The sequence below is a fragment of the Strix uralensis genome, chromosome 26, assembly GCF_047716275.1.
Source record: "Strix uralensis isolate ZFMK-TIS-50842 chromosome 26, bStrUra1, whole genome shotgun sequence".
In the NCBI taxonomy this organism is placed as follows: domain Eukaryota; kingdom Metazoa; phylum Chordata; class Aves; order Strigiformes; family Strigidae; genus Strix; species Strix uralensis.
The window spans coordinates 3,196,960-3,216,540 of record NC_133997.1 but is presented as its reverse complement, the minus strand read 5'-3'; positions in this window follow the sequence as shown (position 1 = coordinate 3,216,540).

Below are 19,581 nucleotides of genomic sequence, written 5' to 3'. Positions count from 1 at the left end.
TGTCACCTCCTTATTCCCTCTCTGTCAATGCCCTTCCCTTTGCTTCTGCAGAGCGAGCTGCTCTGCTTCTCATGGGAAGCATGCATGCTTGGGTAGCACCCCCCTCCCTGACTTTACTATACCAGTTGCCCCACTGTCCTGAGTGTGTTTATATGATCATACCTGTAAAGTCCTAGTGAAGGTCCCAAGCTGGGTGTACCTAAAGGTCTTCCTAGAATGGAAAGGCCCCAGCCAGCCACTGGATCAGTGACAGGCTAAAGTTCTTCCCGTGCCTCTCTACCCTGTCACCTGGCCCTGCCTGGGATGGGGACACACAGCTCTCACTGGGGTCAAGTCCCACGCTGCCACCTCCCTGAGGTCCCCGCAGACTCCCCCAGCCCATGCCCGTGGCAGCACGCTTCCCCAGGGCCCTCCGTCAGCTCAGCTCTGCTCCTGCTACCTTCCAAAAAGCCATCCAACAGGACCTATTTGGAGCTGCTACAGCCCGGGGCCAGCTGCTGGTGGAGGGCAGAGAGGCTTTCTATCCCATTAAAGTACCCCTCTAGCCACCTTTTCAAATTAAGAAATAAAAAGAAAATCCATCCTACTAAAATAAGATTGATTAGATGCCATAGGTGCTAGGTGCTTTTCTGTTTTGTTTTGTGGTGTTTTTTTTAATCCCCCTAAACCAAAATTGATTTATATATTGTGGTTCAGGTACTTTTTTCTGCAATGGGCAATGAGAATTAGTACCATAGCTTTTTACTCAGGATAATATTTTTTTATTTGTCCCCTGGATAGACGAATCACGTCACCACCCTGCCTGCAAACCAGCCAGGGCTGGTTAACCTTTCCATGATCTCACTGAGATTATTCTCCTTTCCCTTGGACAAAGCTGAGAGGTTTGGTCCATGCTATGCAAAAATGTCCCCAGCCAGTCAATGGGAGCAGATGGCCCCTTGCAGGATCAGAGCCCTCAAACGGTGGTAAGCAGCTGCACAACAGAGAACCAAGACCTAATAGCTACTTTTCATGGTTTGCTCTGTTCAAGCGGTTTTTGGAATGGCTTCCCCCTACCTTTCCTACCTGCAAATGCTTGCAACACCTTGTTGAGGGAAGTCACACCTATGACTCTCTGAAGATTACTTTCTTGCTAATCCCTGTGCAAAGATACTCGCTGCTTTTTAATCCGACACCTCGGACAAAACTTCTGAGGCTGAAACGTGGTTGCTCTAGATTATGTGAAATGGCACTTATTTTATAATTATTTTTTTCCTTAATGACCGGAGGGGAAGGGAATAGCATGGTAGGGAAGGATGTAGAGAAAGGGAAGTGGGATAGAGTTGCCAGGAATACACTGAAGGATTTGAGTATGTGTGTGAAAGGATAAAATAAGCCCCCTCCAGATCTCACTGTTTTGCCTGGAGCAGCGTCCAGTAACCACTTGGGTCCCTTATGTTCCAGTACAAGCTTCCACCACCTCCTTTTTGTTTTCCAAAATGTGGGCATGATCCCTCCCTCTTCCTCCTCTGAAACTTGGATATTAAAATCCCCCTCTTCTTCCCTGCCCTAAAGGCCTGCTGCGGTGCCAGCCGGGATCTGCACTGCCCCTCGCCCAGCACAGAGTGGCCAGCCTGAGGGAGCGAGTGACCCCTTCCTCCCACTGTCCCCTCCCCGCCGGCTCTGCCCTTCCCCACCTCTGCAGTCCCCACGGCCTGTTTGCTTCCCTTCCTCTCCTCACTTCAAGGGCCTCACTCAGACCTCGCACACACGACTTTTCACACCAGCACACTCCAGTGAGGGGAACAGAGCTGCTCCCCATTGGCGTTAGCCTGGGAGGACACCAGGCCTCCCCTTCCAGCCCCGCCGGTCTCCCCCCAAGCCTTTGCCTCGCCGGAGGAGTGCGGGACGGGGCACAGCTCCAGCCCCGCTCTACCTCGCAGTCCTGGGGAACCAGCTTTGAGGTGTATTGTGCATGAACTGTTTTTGTCGTGTTTGTCTTGATCAGCAAAGCAAGAAGAATTCCACCTCCTCAGACAGGACACGACTGCGCTGATGTAAGTGAGGCCCTTCACGTGTGCAACACATACTGCAGAAATAAAGGAGAAAGCTCCATGTCTGACCAAAAACCCTGGGGTTGAAGTCTCTCTCTGTCTTTGGTGTTTGTATGCTTTTAAGAGTCTCAGTGAGGTTAAGTCTCTTCAAAATATCTTTTATACAATCAAGGGGTTTGGAGATCCCATTTTCCCAGCTTCTAGAGGCTTTGTTTTCACTGCTTTCTGGATATTTTGAGTCAGGGTCATGTCAGCTCAGAGAACTCCCACATCCTTGAAGGTCAAAGCCAGACTGATGGACTCACTTCTAGTACAATACTTTAAGACTACCCTGCAGATACACCCAACCAGGTCAGTTCCCCAACACCAGTGTCACACAAGTCCTTCCCTGCAAGGGCGTTTCTAGAAACCCCTCAGCCTGCAGTTGTTCATGATTTCAGTGCTTCTGCCCTGTCAGAATTAAACCTCACCAGTTCCCACTGGAGGAAAGAGCTTGCTCACATGTGCACAGGCCAAAATCAGCCTGGAAGAGACCACGCTGAGAGGAGACTAGCTGAGCTGAGGCGCTGTTTTGCCCCAGCCTGGACCCATGTCGCCTTGGGAGGTTGGTTTTGGGCACCTTTGGGACCCTCCACCCACTTGAACCCTTCTGGGGATATAGGCCTCCAGTTCTGCACAGCTCAAATTTCTTGCCTATATCACAGCTTCTATTGTCTCTGAGAGAATAAATCCCTTTGTGAGAGAGAATAAACCCCTTTGTGGGCTGCTAAAGATGCAGATTCAAGGCCAGACCCATAGAGGTAGCCCTGACGGCCGCTTAAAAGAGCAACTGTACTGTTGAATCTGTGGGGATAAGAACAGAGGCAGGCAAGGTTTGTTCATTTGCCCTAGATAAACTAAGGCAGGGAATATTCCAGAGAATACCTGGCATATTTCTTCTCCCAGGTACTGGATACCAGCTATTTTTCCCCAGAGATTCGTTCCTGAAGAGCAAGGATACTACCAATTCACTTGAGAAGCCAGTAAATTCTTCTTGTTTACCCCACATGGGAGTTACCAGAGAACAGAGCTCAGCTCTTTCCCATCAATTCCACTCACTGCCTCCATTACTGTTATTACTGTGATTAAAAAGCAATCAAAGAGAAATCTTCTTTCTGTCTGAAATTGCTGCAAACATCTCAGTTCCACCATTTAAGCATGAGAAGAGCAAGTGATGAGCGCGCTCCGCACTCCTGGACTCTGTGACACTAGAAAAAAAAATATTGGAGCTCGTTGCTGAAGCAGTCTGAGGCAGCAAGCAGGACTGGCCACGCCAACAGCACGGGGATGGAGTAATGAACCTCGCAGCTGCAGGGCTGCATCGTGCCGGCTTAGGGAATCTGGTCAGAGCAGCCCCAGACACGCCATAATGAACCTGGAAGTACGGTCTGAGCTCAGCACTGCTGCACACCCAGCTCGGAGACCAAGGACAGCCAGCCCAGCTGAAGGAGACAGGACTGCTCCTCTCCCTCTACTCAGGCAGACCGGAGGGGTTAGATCTGGGCTTAGGCAGCAGCTCTCCATCCCAAGGAGATCCCTGGGAGAAGGGATGGGGGTGATGGGTCTCTCTGATCCAGCCAGCAGCTGCAGAAGAGCAGCGGACACTTAAACACCCAAAGCTGGGCATCAGAGCAAGGCCCAATGACAAAATTTACATTCAGGGGACTGAGAGGGAAGCAAACAGCTCTTTGGGGGGCCTGGATGTCAATGAAATCAAGAGTGGTCTTCTCCCTCTCTCACCCCCAGCAATTCGCAGTTTCCTTAAGTTTGGGCTTCTGGGTCTATGTTCTGGGCCCAGAGGAGGCTGTTTCTCAGCACAGACTTTATTCGTAAACCCCCACTGCCCACCAGAGCAACTCCAGCCTCTCCCCTGCAGATCTTTAGACCCAGCCTGACACCGGCCCAAAGCACCCTCAGTGCAGGTCAAGACACCATGGGGGCCAGGCAGGGCAGGGGCTGGGCCTGCTGCAGTGATACATGTATTACATAAATGTAATTCTGGGCTTCTGAACTAGCATGATGCATGATCTGTGGTAGTCCGAGGGAATTGTACATAACACAGGGACAGACCTTCTTCTTGGATGTAAAACACCTGCAATAGTCAGCTAAGGATCAAAGCAAGGAGCTCTAAAAGCTGATCTCCTCTAATAAGTCATTCAGCTCACTCCATCACTTGACTTCTGTCACCAGAACAAGACAGGCCACTGTTTTATCTTTGTACATATTAACTATAAAGTTTTAAAATGAACAATTCTTCAGGGGCATAAACAAGAATAATAAAATCTAATTGCTTGTGAACCTTTAAATTTTTGCAGTATTTTAATGACATAAATTTGACACTCTTGCACAAAGATAACAGAAATAAAGTGTTTGAATTTGCTAATTAGCAAGCATAAAATACAGGAACGTGTTCTTAATAAAACTATTGGGATGTTCAATAAAAGACTATGATAGCTTCTGGATTTTCGTTGCCAAGAATGTGATCTTTAGACTTTCGGCTCTTTGGACTACTGACCTTGAAATGGTGCAGCATAACAGAGCATTTCCTCCAGACCGTGCTGGAGCCAAGGGGCACAGTGACACCAGTTTCAGACCCTTGGTCAAGGCCAAATTCTACCTTGCATATTTGATAACCTTGGGGGCTAGTTTAGGACCTGCCTTCAAGAGTCACTTACTACACGTGAAGTTAAGTACATGGATCTGCCACACATAGAACTGGGGCTGGAAACAGATAGGAAATACTTTGCATTTACAGATATGGTACAACCAGTAATTCTGCTCCCTCAACATGTGACAAGAAAAAGCTTTTTCATCTTGTTTAGCTCTCATAGACCAGGTCACCACAGCTCACCAACAGACAAGTAGAAGACACTCTATTGCCTGGTACAAGCGAGGCCCATGTCTCACAGCACAGTCATCCAGACAGTAACCCAAAAAACCAACAACAAGAAATACAAAACTGGTTCAATACACTCTTTTTACCCCAGCTTTTTCCTCTACTTAAATATTTAAACAACTCTCAATTAAATCAATAGAAATAATTGTTGAAGTAATTCTTCTGAAGAGAAAGAATTGTAAGGAAGCTTACAATTAATATTTCCCTTAACTGGGGAAAAAAAAGCTAGATAAAACATACATGGTTAGTTCTGGTAATTAATTTGCACATTTTAGTGCACTTAAACTAGCAATCTTACACGCTTCCATCAATCATATGTCTAGTCCTGAAATAGTTGCCATGCACTGTCTGACAAAGCTTTCTGCATATTAGAGTAATAAAGGATAAACTTTTCGCCCTTTCCATCACTTGTTATTACATGATCTTCAGTTTTTTGTAAATACAAGTTTTCAACACTTTCTCCCTGAGAAGATAGGCAAGCATGGCCTGCAGTTCCCTCATCAGGAGACAGAGGCACAGACCAAAGGGAGCAGCTTCCCCGGCATTGCTGATGCTGAACTCTGTGCTCTTGGGTATGTTTCAGGAAGGACTCAAAGCAGATTCTATCACACTACCTCGGACTGTTTGTTGACTCTGATAAGGCCTGATACCAGATGCTTTACGATAGTGTTGGCTCGTCTCCCTTGTATTGCAGTGTTGGACAATCTTCCTACAGCTGGCACCCTAAACCTGGTTAGCCCGACTTTGACAAGCTCTAGAAAGAACCTGATGAGTCCCAGGTGCTCCTGAGTCCTGCTGAAGTTGGAGTGGGCTAAATGGACCAACCGATCCCAAGTCACCAGGAAGAGAGTCTGCTTTGCCGCTGTCAGGAACTGCACATCATCCCCTGCATCAGCAGCATCAACTTACCCTGACTTTATTAAATAGCTCAGCACCAGAGTTGGTTGTGAACCGCTTTAGGGTCCCTGCAACTCAGTGCCACAGGACAGCTGTCTTGGTTTTACAGGGACATGCACAGAAAGTCTTTTTGCGGAACCCTTGAGAGACCTGTCTCAAACCCCACAGCAACACCATTAGCACTCAGGAGTCCAGCCTTACATTTCCCTGCTCCAGCAGTTTGACAGACCCTATTACCTTTTCACATGCCATTTGCTTGCTGTCAAAAGCAAGAAAGCTTCTTAACAAGGAAACCTTTAAAGGCCACAGCCTGCATACGTGTGCTCTTTACATGAAGCCTCTTTCAAAGAAAAGATTTACTTCACGTTTTCTCTTCCCACTTGGGACCTCCAGGGGACGATAGCTCCATAGCCATGCTCTCCTGCCTACTTATGGATTCTGTGAGTACTTTCCCATTGCAAATCCTGGAGGAATTAATATCCACTCTGTAATCTACTGGCACCAACAGGCATTATCTAACTAAACCTTAAATTGAAAATGCTAGTCTCTCCATTTTCCCCAAGCTGTTGTGAAAAAATTGGGTTTGCATAGTCGGATATAATTTACTCTTAACTCTAATTAAAGTACACCAGTCAGCTCTTCCTGGTAAGATACTCAGTTGGCTGATGCTGAGAGTGTCGAAGGCACGTCAGGACTTGTGTAGAGCTGGCGGGTGGGACAGCGGTGCCCCAGGTCTCCCAGCCTCGCTCTGCTTTATCAGACCTGCCTCTATTCTGTCTCCTCGCACAACAGCAGGAGCAGCATATGCTGAATTTGCCACTCCTCTGTTTTGCTGTGATCAGAGGATCAGTCAAGTTTTGGCTCTACTGGGGCCAAGGATTGTCACTGAGGGCATCCAACTCCTTGGCCCAACCCATCACCAAACCTCGTCAGCAGTGATCAGCAAGGAAACTCTTCAGTGTCGTGTTTGGTTCTGTGAGCGGTGGGAACTGATCAGTGTCCACAAAAACACCCTCCACCCAGCTGACTTCCCAGGCAGCTGATGGCTACCTGGCTGGGCTAACAAACACACATGACTGGGCTTGCAGTGGTGACTTGGTGGGAAGGAGAACAGGCAAGAGGGACCCGAGATATACATTTAATGCAGATAGATATAGGTCAGTGATACAGATTTGTGTTCTTGACCTTTCTGTATGGCCACATGCTTCCAAGACAAAGAAACAAATTTTCTGTAGTTCCTCCCTCTCATTCGTGCTACTCCATTTTGGCTAAATCACCGAAGTCTAAACACCAACCAGCAATATTGATTTACGATTTCCAATTTTATTAGAAAAAAAATAAAAACTTTCAGTCCCAGTCAAGCCTGTTGTATGTATCAGGTTTCCACATGGATAAGGTATAGATTCTGCTCTGTAGTAATCAATCCCCACTGACACACAGCAAATAGAAAATGGAAACTTTTAGGGGGAAATCAGTCAGGAGATGCAAGAACAAAGACAGTGTTAGAGTGAATTGTAGAGCAAGTCCATCTGGTTCAGTAACCCATCTGACAGTACCAGATGCTTCGACAGAAGATGCCAGTAGACAGATGTGGGATAAACTGTGTTTAGGGACAGCTATTTCCTCATGACCCCATCAGTTAGTACTTAGCTTATGTCCTTAATTAATACCACTTTTAGTATTTTTAAATCCTATTAACTACATATCTGATGTGGCTCCCTATTAGCATAAAGCTGAGCATCAGCATCAGGATCTCTGGTGCATTTATTTTCCCAACACAACAAATGTGAATCCCCATTTTATGACCACAGGGAACGGAAGCACAAAGAAGGTAAGATTTGCTTAAGGTCAAAAAAAGAGTTTGTAGCAAGGCAGGAATTTGAGGTCTAATCTCCAGCCAGGAGAGGATTATTTTCCCCAAACATACCTAATCCCATTTTGAATCCACTTGTCCCTTAGCTCAGAAGTATGTGGCAGCAAAGAATTCTATAGTCTAGTCTCACAGAAATACTTCCCTGAGAACAACTGTAGTGCAGACATCTTAGCACATTTGAAAACCACTTGGGAGATTAAAAGTGGTTTTAGTGCAGGGAACACCGGGTTACAGCACAGCTCCACCTTCTATCCGAAGAGCCTGCAGGCACCACTGGGAACCTTGGCCTTGTCAATGAAAGCAGACATGACACATGTAGGGATTTCCTCCACCCTTTTTGCTCCAGTGTAGCACATTTATTGGGACAAGAATCATACAGGCTGAAAGGTCACCTCTTGATGAAAATGATGGGGTTGGCAAGACAGTATTGGGGGGGTAGGTGGGCAGCTGGGTATCTGCAGCCTGCCTTCTGAATTGATATATAAGCTCACCATGGGAAAACAGTGCAGAACAGAAAATGGTTAATAAGGCTAATATTTTGGGTACAATGCTTAGGAGATGATGGAAAGATGGGATAATACACATGATCAAAGAAGTAGAGGAACCTAAACTAAATAATGTATTTTCTGAAAAAAAACTAGTATGAGAAAAGGAAAATTTTCCCAGCTTAAAGGTTTATTATTTGATATATTTTTAAGAAGAATAATTTCAGGGAGATATAAGGACAGAATATTCCCAAATCCATTAGCTTCTGCTAAAGGAACAGCTGCGCAGGAAGTAGAGGGAAATAATCAAGAACAAAAATCTCATCCCAGCATACTCTCGTGTTCAGTAGACATAAGGGACTTTTGCCCTTCATAACTAACATAATAACTTTGTGTTTTCATTGCCCATAGAAATGATTAATCGCCATTTGAACCCCTCTAGATGCTCCACTTCCATCACATCTAATGCAGCAAGTTTCACTGAAATATGTAGAATTAAAAAAAGGTTGAGGACAGAGGACTGACTTAGACTGATGAAATAGGCGATCAAGGTCACAAACCTCTTTGCGTACAAATAAAAATGCAGAGCTCATCTCTCCGACCTAGGATGGCCAATTCTGGGCACCCATCTCCGATCAAACTCCTCAGTTTGCAGTAAGACTTGCCAAGATACTCCATACTGAACCAGCCATGCAGGAGTTCAAAGGTGTGTGCTGTATTATGCTATATTAGTATGGCTGTTAGAAACATGGGGCATCACTTTTTATCACATGCTGATAGAGTTACGGCCAGTCAAGTCAGTTATGCTAATCATTAGGAGGTTTTTTTTTAAGGGTAGTATTTTTTAATTTCATAGATAAGACAGGACAAGAGTGTGCACATAGTCACGGTGGCTTGGCTAATGAGTGGTGATTTGTTAAAGGAGCAATTAATTTCAGTAAGTAGTCCATACCTTCCCTGGCAAAAGGAGGGGTTCTGAGACACTCCTGTCACTTGCGGCGAGGAAGAATTTCACTATTTCTGCTCATTGCAAGCAACTAAAACCCAACGCAGGGAAGTTGTAATGCCAGCCAGGCAGTGGCACAAACCGATGCACATCAACTGGCCAGTTTCTGCTCTGACAAAACGTGATCACCACACACTGGTGCCCTCTGGGCCACCAAGGCACTGGCTGTTTTCCCTCCTGTTTCAGACAGTCTCAGGGAAGACAGCAGCCTGCCCTCAGCAGCTCTCCCCACTCCCAGACAGGTCTGTCTAAAAGAGCCCAGCCACAGCAAGGAGGGAGGCTGCAAAGTCCCTCTCCAAGACAACTGCATATCAAGTAGAAATCACACAAGCACTCTTGATAAACAGCAGGCAGCCCTGCTCCTGCCAGCTAACAGGATTAATCTAAATGCACACAGACACAGCTGGGCAAAATCAAAACATCGAGCAGTGACTAAATTACACCACTTAATGGCAAAATGTCTTCCAGGCTCCCACTCCTCGCGCTGCCTTTCCCCGTGCTGCTGCAGCCGCATCCCTGTACCTCCAGCCCTCCGGTTCAAATGACAGGCAGACCTCAGAGGTGAAACCCAGTTCTCATAAGAGCAGTGATCAGGAGAGAGCCAGGTCTTCATGGACCTGGACCCAGAGCTGCTGAGGGTCAAGAGATTAGATTTTGAAGCAGTAGCGATGGCAACGTGTTTTACAAAAGGAGAGGACATGGCTCCGTGGTTAACACCACAAAAGGCTCAGGTTCTTCTGGCTCTGCTGCCAACCAGTTAACGCAGGAGAGAGTTACCCAGGGCAGCGCTGAGCCTGTGGTTCACCCAAACCATAGGAAGCAGTCTTTGAACACCAAAGAGAAAAACCTCCACATGTTGCAGCAACAGAGTAGAGGTGAAATGAAAACAGTAAGTATATGGTGAAAAGGCTGGTGTAATTTTTACATCGTTGAAAGCAAAAGCCACTGAGGCAGTGCCACACAAGGAGGTCTGTGGATTTCCTCCTCTCCCCTATAAAAACCAGGGGATCTTGAGACTGAAAAGTTCTGTCATAGTTTACCCATGTTCAGGTCCCAGCCTAAACAGTGGGAGGGATATAGGAAGTGATACAGCTGCAATCACAACTGTGTTTTGAAAATTAAATTCAGGCACAGGCCTTGTGTTCCTGACTCCACACCTCGATTTCATCCTGTGCACACCTCATTTATCTTGGTTCTCACAAACTTCTGTGTAGAATTAAAGAAAAATGTCGCTGTCATGGATAATGTCTCAGTGTCAGTTTCCCAATATTTACGGTGCTGTGGTCCAGGAGGTGCAGAAAGTGTTACAGCAAGCACCAGCTGGATGTGTCTAAGCGGACAAACTCGTCAGTGCTGGAAATGGTTTGGGTTGGCTCTGCCCCATGGCCCGATCTCATTTAGAACCAGTAAGCAAGGCTTTGCGTGGGCTGGCTCCATTCATACTGTGCTTACCAGCAACAAGAGTACCAGTCACCTAGGAAGTTATGGCCTGACTCACCTCATGTGAATCTTCCTAGCAAGCAGAGGCTGAATCTCCTGACCCCAAGAGACCTCAAGATGACCAAGAAAATGTCATATCAAGCTGTGGCAAGCTGCCCTCCTACTGGCTGTTACTCCAGGACAGGCTACGAACTCTGTTTGAACTCCAGATGTGAGCAACTTTCAAGTGTTTCCAGTGATACCTGTGTGTTTAAAGGGAACATCCTTCATTCTCCAGAGACAATTATAATGTCTGGTATGATAATATCAGAACATTTCTGGTTTCAAATCAAAGAAATCCAGAAACACTCCTAAATTACAGTAGCACATTACAGAGGCCTTAGTGGGAGATGGGTTTCCCCTAGCAGAAATGACAAACAAGACTCTCCTCTGAGCAGCCCTCAGAGAGCTCCAAGTAGTTGTAGAGCAGTGATGGGAGGTTAGATGAGAGAAGCAATAACCAGATTTTAAGAGACTTTGTGAAGAACACAGAACCCCAAAACAGATAGCTGCTTACCACCTTTCCTGCACCAAACTAGCAACAGAAGTGAAGCTTCTGCATATGGGTTGCCAGTACTATATGCCATTAAAGTTGATCAGACTAAGCTCAGCAAGAAAAAGCTAATATTGGTAAATGAATACTGGTCAACATGATTATGGCTAGCTTGTAGCTTCTGGATGGAATCCCCTTTTAATTTCATGAATATTAATTGGTATGAGTTATGCCACAGAGAAAACATGGTCATGGGGCAAATCAAGTTTCCAGCTCAAAGAATGTTATTGTCTTTTCCTTTCAGAGCATTTTTAATTTTGCTTGTGGGATGCAGTTCAGCTGCTAAGCATTTTCCTGTCTGGAAGCAGGTCCCTGGTGGGCTGAGAAGATAGAGCTGGAGCTCAAGCAGTGTAGAAACTCACTTTTGCGCAAGTGGCTGTTTCCTCTTTAAGGATAACTGTAAGTCTCTATTTCACAGCAGAAAGGAAAGATGTTTTCTATTTAAAGCAGATGGGTTAAAAGTTCAGGAAAGGAGGATGAAAAGAGATCATGGGAGGAAAGGTTCTTGGAGATGTAGGGATTTGAGAGTGGAGATAGGCTGGCACTTGGCAGACAAGAAATTACACCGGGCAATTTGTACTAAGAACTATTCTGACCCATCTTAAATCAGTTCTTTAGAGTTTTCCCTGAGGTACCACAGTAATTTCCTTCAGCTTTTACTCAAAGGCCAGACTCTCCTCTAGGCAATTTCTTTTTCACAGGTTGTTTGGATGATCTTAAATGGCAATTGCATTACCAGTAAGACCAGTTTCCTTTATTTCTGCCGATCAGCATGTTACAAACTCTGTTACCTGCCACAGAACACAAGTTCCTGCCTGGGGCTGTTGTTTCAGCAGCTTTTAACGTCCCAAGTCCCATGTAAACTTGATGCAATGGCCAGATCCCCAGCTGGGCTGAGGCTACCACACCTCACAGAAGCCTCCTGCAGCAATTCAAGGAGGAGCCTGTTTGGCCTTCGCTCAGGGCTGCAGAGCAGGTTGCTCATTGTCCTGGGTCACCCTGAGCACATGACTGTTCAAAAAAGTGCCTCAGTACCTTCGTGGATTTAGCCTGTAAGTCTTTCCAGGTGCTATGCCTCCACCAGAAAACGCTGTGCATTTCTGTGACATTCTGAGGATGTCTGTGTATCTGGACGTACAGTACTGGGGCCCAGACAAAGTCCTCAGGGATGCAGAATGGGCATGTATCCTTCTTGTCTATTATTCCTTGCTCCATTTTTTAAAGCAGCACTCATTAAACTGTTCTTACCAGGCATTTCTATTTCTAACTAAAAAAAATAAGTGTGTCTCATTGCTTGGTTTCTGTAGCAGGGGGGTAGGGAGCACCCTTGTTGGATCTATTTGTATTGCATATCTTTCAGACATTAACTAGTCACACCATGCTTTATATCCAGGCACATGGTGTTCAGAGAGATCAGACTGCTAATCATCCTTGAGACCTTTTTTTCCTTTCCCTCATATTCCTCTTAATTTATTGATGTTTACCTGCCCTTCCCCTTTTCAGCACATTTGAAAAACAAAACCAGACAACCACTGGTTTGCTTTGCGTATAATTTTTTTTTCTTTCCTGAGAGACCACAGAGGTAAACCTCACAGTCCCAGCAGCAAATCAAGAAATCCTGCAGTACAAATATCTAAAAACATTTTTTTACAATAGTCGTCTTGGTATTTACATATTTGCTCCCAGTCTCCCCATCTAATTAGACTCTGAATCCCAAATTCACTTATGCTGGCAGATAGCTCCATTGTTTTCATGTGTTGGGTCTGTGACTATCTGGAGGGCTAGGGTATAATCCCATTTATGCCTTTGGTGGAGGATGAGGCAAAACCAAAGAGAATGGAATACTCAAGTGAGGAGGAGCCTATTTGCAAAGGCTGAGGATTGCCAAGGCAATACTAATGCAATTGATGCTGTGGAGCCTCTGTGCAGGGCTCAAACGTGGGGCAAAGACTGACCACCTCATTGAATTCATAGGTCTGTTTGAAGATCTTTCACGTGAGCCAGGAACTAGGCAATTACAATGCAGTCCAAAGAGAAGTTACTGGGCACCAAAAGAAAAAGTACTATTGGTGAAATCTGAGATGCAAGTAGAAACATCAGTGACAAACGACAAGGACAACAGAAGCAGAAGGAGTTTCCAGCAGGTTGTGCAGGGACTTGGATTATCCACGTATTGAGAACTACAGTGAGCTGCTGTCTCCATGTGTGGGACAAAGCCAAGGGGAAGAGGATCAGTTCATATATGAGCTATCTCCTATATTTGTGCAACAAGAAACAAGCAACCTTGAAGCAAAACCAGAGCAAATGTGGCTGTTGCTTCACAGCTCAGATAAATGATGGGCTTGCAGAGAAGCCAAGACATGCTCGGGAGGAGCAGTCTTTGAGATGCTACACAGACACCAGTTCAGTAATCGATGCAAGGCATTTGGCATGACAGCTTCTCAGCTGGATTTGCGAGCTGGGTGTTGGCCAATCGTTATAGCTTCAAGCCTGTTAGCAGGGGTGCAGGCATAAATCAGTAAGTGCCCAACCCAGCAGCAGGTTGAGTTGCAAGGACCACACCAGCTGACACCAATGCTCAGCAAAGAGCGTTGGGGAATTTCCCCCAAAGCATAGTATAAGCATAACGAATGAGAGAGAGAAAAATGCCTGAACAAGCCCTCGGAATAAGCCTGAGTTCTCCTCTCCATAACGTTGAGAACCTTCCTGGCAGCTGAATATCTGTCCCAGTATTAGGGTCAGGCTTATTGCTGTTGCACTTTCTCAGATTCAAAAGTAAAAACGTAATCTTTCAAGTTAGATGACTTGTTTTTGATTAAGGGCAAAAGGGAAGGGGAGGGGAAGAAGTGAGGGAAGAAGCTGTGAGAAGGCAGCACAAAAATGAAATGATCTGAGAAGATGCGAATTGGGAAAATTTTATTCTAAATCATTGCCTGTGTTTCCCTGCCATGAGAAAGGATGATAACATCTACATCTGAGGGATAGAAACAAGCTTGCTTCAACAGTCTGTGCAAAACCCATTTGCCATTCTTGCATGAAAGGGGCATTGAACAAACTGAGCCTTTATCTGATACCCTGCCAACTTGTTTGAAAGTCTCTTTTTACCCACAGCAGGGTCAACAGCCACCACTGTGGCTGAGAGAGGGCTGTGCTGCTGGCACAAAGATCCCATCCTGGTATTTTGTCTGGTACAGAAATAAACTTATAAGCTTAGGATTTCTCTCCTATTGGTTAATGCATTAGTCAGAAAAGCAGCCAAGAAAGAACCCTGATGTGCCGTAGACTGGCCCGAGTGGAGCTAATGGCTAAAGACGTTAGCTAGAAGCTAAAGAAATTCTGTCTCCCTAGTCCTGACCTATTTGTTTTCTAAAATGCAGAATCCAAATCACTTTGAGTTTTAAGTAAGAGATGCTCCAGGGATGTGCCGTGGCTCAAGCAGCAGACGGGAGACCACAAAGCCTTTCCACCTCTAGGTTAGCAGCAAACCTGCCCTGCTTTGTTAGCAGCAGGATGTCACAGGGGTCTGACAATCCTGTAATCGCCAACAGCATGTGAGTTTTAGGCTGCATGGTACCAAACCCGTAATTCAGTGATCTCTGCAAAAAGATTGCGGAGGCTTGGTCAGAAAATGCTAAGCAGTAGGGAGATGGTTGTTAGCAGAGAAACTATCTCTGTTACTGCTTGTGCTGTCAACTTAAAGCTGACTTTCTGCCCAACAAGTCTCTTTATTATGTTGAGCAAGGAGACCCTTGCTCAATGCATTTGCTGCATTTTCTCTCTGATGGGAATTATATGCCCAATTATATACCTTGCCAGTCTACTTAAATTGGGATCTTGCTGACCCTAAACAAGGAAAGGAATTTCACAGTATAAGAACCCTTATATACTTTGGGACCACAGGGGTTTTCAGGGAACGCAAAGCTCTTCTAACAGTAAAGCTATGAAATACTAGCCTGCCTCCGTGCTCCTCTCACACTGAGGGGAATTGTAAAGGAGGCAGCAGCATTAATTATTGATCCCAAATAGAATTAATAAAGAAAGAACATTTACTACAGCTGATAAAATGTTCCATGTAAGATCTTTATCCTCAGGTTAGTAGCAGAAACAACAGAATAGCATGAAGCCTCCTTCATGCCAAACAAGACGTGGCACTTTGTTTCTCACAAGGCAGAGAGACTCCAGAGCTGCTCAGGACACAGAGTGAGTTTCCATCACGCAATCAGACTTGAGCCATGCCACTGCCTGGTGCAAGCACGGGGCCTCAGCACTTGCTAGTGCAGCTACACAATCGCCCACCCTTACAGCTCTAGGGAAGTGACCTGCTGCCCTAACCCTCGCAAGCCAGCTCCAGACCTGCAGACAGACCTTGCAGCAGGCAGCTACAGCAGCAGAACTGGCCAGATTCTTTCTACAGAGAAATAAGCCCTCTGCTCAGAAGGCAGGCGTCAGTGAGGTGGGGTTGAACCTGAAAGCCTGTGCAGGGTTGTTGCTGGTTGGACAAGCGTAACCATGTCCCATCGGAGGAGATGGAGTGGTACTCGGGGTTTGGTGGTGTGCTTTACTGAGCTTTCAGGAGAAGCTGTCTTTCCCCTTGCCAGATAATTTCAACAGTAAACCTCTCCGGGTATTATTGCGTTTCAAGGCTGCACTGTGTTCAGGAACAGCATTTCTCATTTTTGAAGTTAAGATGATTTCTTATTTAGCTTGGATAGAGAGCTGCTTCCCAAGGCAAAGCCTCTCCAGAGACCACAGCCTCTACTCACTATGGACGTCTCTGACAATGGTACGATTTTTTTTCCCCATCCTCTTGGTGTGCACGCACTAGCACCTACATAAATATTGTCAGTGCACATAAATCTACATAAATTAGTCCCCCCCTCAACTTCTAGTAAAGCTCTAATCAGCAGAAAATATCAGATTAAAGATGAAGGACTAGATCATCATATTGCATTAGGTCTGTGCAATTCTTTGAATTCTGTTGAAGTTACTCTGGTGTGCACCACCTGATGGCATAATGCAAGATTCTCTCATTGCCTTGAGTCAGGATGTTTTATGACCTAGTGCTATTTATTTGTACCCACAAACTAAACTAACCTGCATTATAAATTATAGCAAAGGGAGGGGATATTTTTCTCCTTCTTCCAGAAAGCTTTACATTCATCAAACTTAATTGTAATCAGCCTTTAGCTTCCATAAATAATCAGATATATTGCTGAGACACAGAATAAATCCACCCAAATTATGTAACGAGTAGGATTCGGAAAAAGTTTAATCAAAGTTTTGATATGGAATCGCAATCAGCAGAAAACTGCCAGTTCTTAAAACTCCCCTGTCTGCAGTCATCACAAAACCCCTAAAACTAGGAAATAGTGGAAGCTTCAAGGGCTGGGTGTTGGAAATCAAATCAGCAAGGCACTAGTCCCTGGTACATATCTTCAGGTCTATATTTATATTGCCATCAGCAGCATGACAGCGGTACCATATGTCTTGCTGCTGCCTAAACAGGACTCTAGGAATGAGGGATTTAAGTACAGTCTAACAAGGTTCTGGGCATCTATTCTAGACATGGTTTTATACTGCCCTCCTCCTAACAACCTTCCTATTGCACAGTAAAGAACCGCAGTAGTCACCCTGTTTGGGCTTTTCCCCCTTAGCCTGCAGCTCCAAACACCAGCTCGGTTTCAATCCATCGCTCCTGCTAGAAGCTCCATTTTTCAGGTCAGCTCCCGTTCTCTCTTATAAAGTTTTTAAATTAACATGGGTGTCCCACAAAGCCAGGTGGTCTCCTCCCCTCTACATATCAAGGGGCAGAAATGGGGTATATTTCTGGACTCTGAGTACCAGATGAAAGCCCATATTCCCCCAGTCCTTGCTGTCTGGGTGATAAAACAAAAACTACCAGTGCATCCTCCTGCTGCCAGTGCTGCTACAGCTGTAGTAGCAGGGAATTGCCCAGGTAACAACACTCTCAAACAATTTCTGTGAAGTAGATGATGAGACTGTAATTTCATGTCCTATGTTGTCAGGGAGTCACAGCAAACTCAATTAAAAGTTGAGACCAGAAGAGGGGGGGGGGGTGGGAAAGAAAAAGAGGGGGATGTGTGTATACATATATATATATATGTGCATTTGTGTGTGTCTGGGACAAAAATGATGATTGAAGTGTCCCTGTGCCCCAGCAATAGGAAGTGTCTGGTTTTGATGAAAAACAGGGGATTCAGAATGTGCTGAGAAAAACCAGGAGCACAACCGGGAAGGAATCCAGCTGACAAATTACACTGAGAAAAGATCCTTCCAGGCACAGGAGGCAACGAGTTGCAGTTCTGATTGAATAGACTTGTTAATAAAAATACATTGAACAAAAAATGAAATAGAGAGCAAATCCTTTCAAATAAGATTTCAGTCCTGACTTAAATCCATGGCTTTATTTATGAGTTCCTCTGTCCTTGCTCGCTCAGCAGGACAGTAGAAGAAAAGAAGAGAGAGGTGAAAACAGACTGGAGCATGTCATATCCCTCCCCAGGTCTGACACACAGCTGGGGGGCGGAGGTGGGGGGAGTAAGTCACAGCAGTTTTAACACATCTTTCCCCTCCAGTTGCTTTAAAGTTACAGCTTATTTTCCTGGAAGCAGAGACAGCCATAAGCAGCCACTCTTGGGCACAGTACTACATACCTAGCTCTGTCCCATAGCAGGCCAAGGTTGCACCTTTACATCAGCAACATTGCTCTTGGCCCTTTGTTTCTTCTGCTTTTGTGTTTTCCCCTACATCAGCACCCCAGAGGTCCACGGCAGGTCCTCGCTGTCAGGTGTAATGGCTGGAGAGCTGTGGAGCCAGGAACAGGAGCTGCATCAACTTGTGTTGGGATAGAAAGAGAGCTCTCTCTGTCGTGACTCTTTCTGAAGGACTTTCCGGGGACTCTTTCTATGGAGCACCCGGACTAAGTATTTTGCAAGCGTTGAGCGCTGCACTTTTGCATTTCACGGGTTTGTTTTTTCAGTTGCTAGATTTACACCAGCTTCTGGCTGTGTAATGAACAAGCCAACACTGAGCCTCATTAGCACCCATTTCAGGTGCATGATTTAATTGGCAGCCTTAGAAAACACCTTTAGTGTCATGTGGGGAGCATTAGAATTGGGTCATGAGATGAGGCAAGGGAAGTGCAAAGACACTGCAAGGAGGTATGAGAAAAGGTGTAAATCACGCAGGGCTGAAACTGCTTTAAGGCTTTCACCTCTGCTATCTGCTGCTCCGAACACATCGCACTCACAGGCATGGGAGTCCCACTGATTCACCAGTCTTGGGCCTCAGGTCTGTCAGGGTTTCTCTCTGTCCGCTCCCTTTTGTCCATCCCCTCTCCTAGTCTGACTCACAGGGAGTTTCAGCAGCAAATGTCAGTGACCATAGCTCACAGGATGATAAAAGCAACAGAAATCCAAGTGCATTTCCAAATTACTCCCCTATTCCCTTGCTCACAAAGCCTTATACTTTGTGAGACCATTTTTCTGCCCCTTACACGCTGGCAAACTCCTGCTTCTCCAGGGCCCGTTAGCTGTCCAAGGCTCATTCGCACATTGCTTCCTGAAAGAGTGTAATGGAGCAGAGATGGTGTGCACAGGAGCAGGATGAGGGAGAAAAAAGCTGAAGAGTTTCAGTGTTTCAGAGCGCTCTCCTTGCATGCCTGGAGGGAAACTTTTGCTTCCTGCAATCCTTCATCCACTGGGGAGCAATACTTCTAAGGCAGTCCTGTGCCAGCTCCCCGCACTCCCATCTCACTGAACCCCCTGACAGAAATCCCCAGCTGTCCTGCCCAAACTGGCACCGTTAACTCTTGTCTCAGACCATCGAGACTCACAGTGTACAAAAACTGCCCGGGCTATCTGTCCTTGCCTCACATTGCTGCTTGGACTGCTTTTCTTTGGCGCAGAAACACGGTGAGCACCACTGGAGGGCCCACAAGTTGTTTGAAGGAGTCTATCCTATATTTGCCACCCCCTGGAGTTAAAATATAATGAGATCTATAAATAATAAATAAATCAGCAATTCTTTTTCATGTCTTTAGAAAGGCTATTCTCTAAGGCTACATAGCTTTTAGAATTTTTAATGGAAGTGCAAGGGGGGAGCTAGAGAGTTTTTCGTCTTGATTTTAAAGATAAACACATGATTCGTGGAGGTGAAGCTTTAAGAAAAGAAAAAAAAATAAAATCAAAGGAATGAAATCTGATGAAATCATCTCTTTCAGTCCAGTACAGAGAAAAGTGGACTAAGTTTTGCTTGGAACCTCCTGAGAGAAACATTTGCTCCCAGCAGACAAACAGAT